The sequence below is a fragment of the Helianthus annuus genome, chromosome 2, assembly GCF_002127325.2.
Source record: "Helianthus annuus cultivar XRQ/B chromosome 2, HanXRQr2.0-SUNRISE, whole genome shotgun sequence".
Classification (NCBI taxonomy): domain Eukaryota; kingdom Viridiplantae; phylum Streptophyta; class Magnoliopsida; order Asterales; family Asteraceae; genus Helianthus; species Helianthus annuus.
This window is the reverse complement of record NC_035434.2, coordinates 5,664,403-5,670,189: the sequence shown is the minus strand read 5'-3', so window position 1 is coordinate 5,670,189 and position 5,787 is coordinate 5,664,403. Positions and strand designations below refer to the sequence as shown.

Here is a 5,787-nt window from a genome sequence, read left to right as displayed (position 1 = left end):
TACGGGCCACTTACACATGAGATAGGCTTGTAAGCCCTGGGCCCAAGCCCAAAACCCACAAGCTTAAACCCGCACATAATATATTAGATCTCTCAAGATCTCTACAAATCCTACAAGATCCTATCAAGATCTATAAGATTTTACTAAATCTTAGCAAATCGTTCCAAAATCCTCAAAATCTCAACAAGATTTCTATAAAATCTCTATGGATCTATATACGCAGAACTAAAGGGAAACACATTAGACAATACACCCACATCCCACCATAAATACTCCTCTCCCTCTACAGATTTATACACACATACAAAACCCATTCCAAATACACAGAGAACTTCATCTCTATCATTTCTCCTAAAGGAACACACAAGATCACAACATCTCTATAAATAAGGGGTGTTTCACCCAATCTCTTTTCATTCTCAACATATATTCACTCAAACACTGAACCCATAGACTTAATGTCTGTCTTTCCTCTCTTTCTCGGTTACAACCACACATATATGAGGCCCCCCCCCCCCCCCCCCCCCTAATTTCTTCAACTTTACAAGATAAAAATCCAAACCAAACACCCTCTCAATCCCTCTCTGCAATACAAAAGAGATTTCCAACTTTCAAATCTCATCCCCTCAACACCCCTCTAACTCTCTCTGGTCGAGCACCTGGCCGGCGACGGGTGACAAGCAACGACGGCCGGTCACCACTGAAGGTGACCCGGCGATGATCGACGAAAGAAGGTAGCGGCCGGCGAAGGACTTCCAGCGGCGCTGCCGCCGCTACGGCGGTGGTGGCGGTTGAATTTTTCGGCGAACAAAAGGCACCCCCTCCTAAATCAGACGTCCCGAATTCATTTCCGGCGTTGGTCTTTCGATCGGAGCCATGAAGGTGGTAGTTCAACAGAGGCAGCCGTGGTTCGAGTGTGTTATTTCTCCGGTAAACATTTTTCTTTTCCGTCATCTTCTTCCTTTTTTTAAAGATCTGTTGTTCTTAACTCATGGTTGTTTCTTGAGGGAATGTTGTGACGATGATGTTGATGATGTTAGGGGTGTCGGCTGTCGACCGGCGTCAGAGTCACCGGCGGCACCGGTAACGACACAGCAGGCAAGTTGGAGTCTGGCTCAAGTTAAATTAGTTTTAGTGGCACTTCGGGTCAGATTCGGTTCAACAGTTTCGGGTTCGGTCATGAGCAGGTCAAAGATGGTCAAAAGTGGTCAGCCAGGTCGGTTCGGTTCGCGGTTCATGGATTCGGGTCTACTTGGGCAAACCAAGTCAACTCGGTTAACCCGAGTCAACTCAGTTGACTCGGTCAACTCAGTCAACTCAGCGAGTCAACTCGGTCAGCCCGGTTGACTCGGACAACTCAGCTTTCGATACGAGATTTTTGGTAAAGTTTTAACGGCGAACACATTGATTTTATATTGTCTTTATATTATTACTTTGAAAACGAGCTCGAACCGATTGGGATTAGCAGTAGATTACATTTTATCGTTCTTACAAAATTATATTGATAACTGAATAATTGTTGAATTTTGAAAAATAACGACAACTTGTGTTGTCGGTGGCGTCCAAAAACAGAGGCAACGCTGCCCGTTTTTCGAGAAAATCCGTAAAACGAAAACACGTTTTTATTCAAATGACCTACATAAAACAAAAAGCGGATGCATTTTTTCTCAAATGGCACTTTATAATTCACAAATGTGTCAATCACGCTAAGTATTTTACAAAATAAATATAATAATTTTTATATTTATTTTCAAAGGTTTAACGACTCGAATTTTCTTATAAAAACAAAAAGAATAGTTTTTTTACTTACTTCGGACATTATTTACGGTAATAAAAATAGTTATTATATTTATTTTAAACTTCGAAAAATTCGACGAATTCTTTTCTAAAGGTAAACATAGTTTACGCCAAACGACAAACAACACGACTTCTTTTTTTTATGAAAATAAATATAGTTTATGTATTTATTTCAAACGACAAACAACATGGTTTGGTTTTATAAAATGAATGTAATTTATAAATTTCGAACATCAAACAAAACGATGATTCTTTTATAAACTTAAATATAGTTTATATGTTATTTCAAATATCAACGACACGAATTCATTCTATGGAAATAAATATAGTTTTTATATTTACTTCAAATACCGTACCACACGAATTCGCTTATACAAATACATATAGTTATGTATTTATTTCCCGACATGAACAAGTCGAATTCTTTTATAAAATAAATATAGTCATAGCTATTTTCAAACACGACAACTCAACGACCCTTTTATAAAATAAATATAACTTTTTATATTTATTTCAAAACGCCTAAACGGCATCTACATATACTTTGACGAATATATACGAGACGCATTATATGACACGGGTTTGTTATATGATATTTTCATATAAATATTCTTTTTGTACACATACGACAACTCGAGACGGCTAACGCAATTTCAACAATATATTTATATTTTTATATAAATATTTATTTATTTTCAATCTCTCAAGAATCAAGTCTTTTCAAGACTTATTGATTATTAACCACATTAAGCGAAACTAAACAAGTATAACTTAATCATTTTCGTTAAGTTAATAACTTACCGTCGAATCGTTCGACTAACGATTTGGTAGAGCTCGATGACACGTAGTTTAGTTACTACGTTTATTTAGAAACTTATTAGATATTCCGTGTTAGGAATATTGTAGAATGGACACTAGCGAGTCTCGTCTTGGAAACGACACCACGAAGTCGTAATTAGCTCGCTTTGCACAAGGCAATTCAGGTGAGTTCATAATCCCCACTTTTTACTGTTTTACATTTTTATAAATGTTTTCGGTGGTGGAAAGACATGCACGTTTTGCAAGAACATACAAAGTTTTTGAACGAACAAAAACTCATATTTCTAAATCATGTTACGAATGGAATATACTAAATATACCGGTTTTTACAAAACAAATGCGTGTTATCGAAATGTGAATGATTTTCATGACTAGGGATGGATCGTCTAAGAGACTGGGGAGTTAGCCTTAGAGGTTGGGGAGGTTCAGCCTTAGAGGCTGGGATAAAATTGTGACAACTCGTATTTCGAACCTATTCTTGTGAGTTATGTAACGTATGTGAATGATATGTGATTCTATGAACGTGAATGATTATATGAAAGTTATGTGTTATGTGCTTTTAATGAATGAATGCATGTTATGTTATGTGCATGAATATGTGTTGCATGAACCGGATCGCACAACATAGACCCGATCGCACAAGCCCATTCGGGCTTTACACTTGCACTCGGACCTATAGGGTTGCATGATGATTTGGAATCAAATGTTTATTGTTAGTTGTATGGTTATGAATCAGATCATAATAAGGAATTGGGATGATATGTTTGAACAATGATGTTTCGGCCATGATGTAGTTAAACTCGGATAATATGTTTAGATTATAGGGTTTAACCCGATTGAATGTTGATGAGTTGTTCATGCTTTGTTCGATTAGAAATTGTATGGAAAATGCTTGCTTGATCGATTATGGATCATGGTAAGATCTAGAATTGTGTTGATTGATAAATCTCAGTTATGGAACTATTGAAATTGGTCAAAACGAATTGATTGAGGTTGTAACCGATGAGCATGATTATTGGAATGATTTTCGGAATTTAAAACCAATCGCACAAGATCAGATCATGCAAGATCTGATCTGATCACACAAGACCTCTTGGTCGCACAAGAGGTCTACTCGCACAATGAGCCTAGTCGCACAAGCCTTGTCAGTCGCACAAGATGTCTTCAGTCGCACAAGGCTTGCTGGATCACACGAAATGTAATGTTGTTATGCTGTTGGGCCGAACAAGCCCAAACCTAGTCGCACAACCCAAGCAGATCGCACAAGTCTGCTTGGATCGCATAAGTCACTTACGTGTTATTTAAATTGGGCCGTATTCTGTTGGGATTGATTATTGGGCCGGGTATGTTTGGGAAACATCAAGTGGACCGCACAAGACGATTAGACTTGTGCGAGCCCAATGCTCTTGAATCGTACAAGAGGTATTATGTTATGTAATTACATGATTAATGTTTTGCCACGATCTATATGTGCTTGTAACGTGTTAACTTGTGTGATACATACGTGCATTACTTGAGTCAAAACCTGACTTGTATGGTAACCCTGTTAGGACGTGGTTGACCACTCTTAGTTCAAGAAACCTTTTTGTGTATCTGCCGAGCAAACCAAGGTGAGTTCACACAGCCAAGGCATGGGATTCCCGGGTGGGAATTGGGTTGGAAGATTTGAATTGGATAATTACTCGTACTTACGCTATTGCTAGACTATAGACCATCGTCCTCAGGTTAGTCAGGACACTTACGTAAAACCTACGTAAGCTAGTATTTACCATTGTCTCCCGGGTCGGGAGGACACTTACGTAAAACCAACGTAAACTCATACCTACTACTGTCTTCCGGGTCGGAAGGACACTTACGTAAATCCTACCTAAACCCCACACGTACCACTGTCCTCGGGGAAGGGCACTCACGTAAATCCTACGTGACCGTGTACGTATTCCTGTTCTCGGATTAAGAAGAACATTCATGGTTGCAAATAGTCTAGTAAGTATAAACATGGGAAGCCCCCGTTAGAAAGGATAAACGTGGGAATCCCCCACTGGAAATAAGGATAAACATGGGAAGCCCCCATTAGTAATAAATATAATCATGGGAAACCCCCACTATTAGTACATACTTACATGGGAAGCCCCCACTAAATGCATATATGATTTGTTATAACGAACTTACTTTCTGTGAACTCGCTCAACTAGTTGTTGACTCTCTGCTGCATGCCTTACAGGACCTTAGGTACATATGGAGCTTGCACAAGGAGGAGCAGGTCGTTGTGGGCATGGATCGTGAATGCTTCGTTAAACACTTTTGACATTTCATACTTTATTATTTATGTTGGGTTTACTTACATGCTTCCGCTACTTAAACAAAGTTTGGTTTGAACATCAATTGTATTGAATTGGTTTTATGAACTACTTTAACTATTATACACTATGTTCGATATGATTGATGGCTTGATCCTGGTCATGTCACGCCTCCATGCGGTGGTACTCCGCGGGTGGATTTTGGGGGTGTGACAGATTGGTATCAGAGCCATTGGTTATAGAGAACTAGGTTTTAATAAGGGGAAAACGTTTTATTAAAACCAGACTATAACCAGAACAGTGCTCTCAACGATCCACAACGACGCTTCGCTCCACGTGCAAGACTCGACATCCTAGGTAATATGGTTTAAGTTTATTACCTGTTTGCTAGAATTACATAGAACTTTGCTCGTGGTACGCTTAGATACACATGACACTATTGCATGAGAATACCTATGTGCTTACACTCTTCTGTCATCGCACTACTCGCGAACCATTCTCGCTTATGCTACTTTTACTATGAAGATCATGTCTGGACGTGTTAACATGACTCAAGCCCAGTTGACGGCTCTCATTAACGAACAAGTCACTGCGGCACTTGCAGCCGCACAAGCAGGAGGTCAACCCGCACAGCAACCTGTCTGCACTTTCAAGAACTTCATGGACTGTCGTCCAAGCACATTCAGTGGCACAGAAGGAGCAGTGGGACTACTCCATTGGTTTGAGAAGCTCGAGTCGGTATTCGAGATGTGTGAATGCCCTGAGGCTCGCAGGGTCAAGTACGCCACTAGTACGTTGGAAGGAATCGCGCTAACCTGGTGGAACGCGCAAGTTCAGATTCTAGGGTTGGCAGCTGCTAACGCCACCCCTTGGA

The 5,787-nt window shown here is 39.8% G+C and overlaps 1 long non-coding RNA gene across 4 annotated transcripts; it reads left to right on the top strand.

Annotated features, from left to right (window-relative positions):
- The first annotated feature begins 230 nt into the window (after positions 1-230).
- LOC110926684 lies at positions 231-4,856 on the top strand. 4 transcript variants are annotated; one of them, XR_004880369.1, is made up of 4 exons: positions 231-930; positions 1,041-1,381; positions 2,704-2,780; positions 2,992-3,006. It is a non-coding gene; the product is annotated as an uncharacterized LOC110926684 (long non-coding RNA). The 4 variants fall into 4 exon arrangements; XR_004880364.1 differs by having other exon boundaries at positions 233-930; positions 2,693-2,780; XR_004880371.1 differs by lacking the exons at positions 2,704-2,780; positions 2,992-3,006 and adding an exon at positions 4,838-4,856 and having other exon boundaries at positions 237-930.
- Positions 4,857-5,787: the final 931 nt, after the last annotated feature.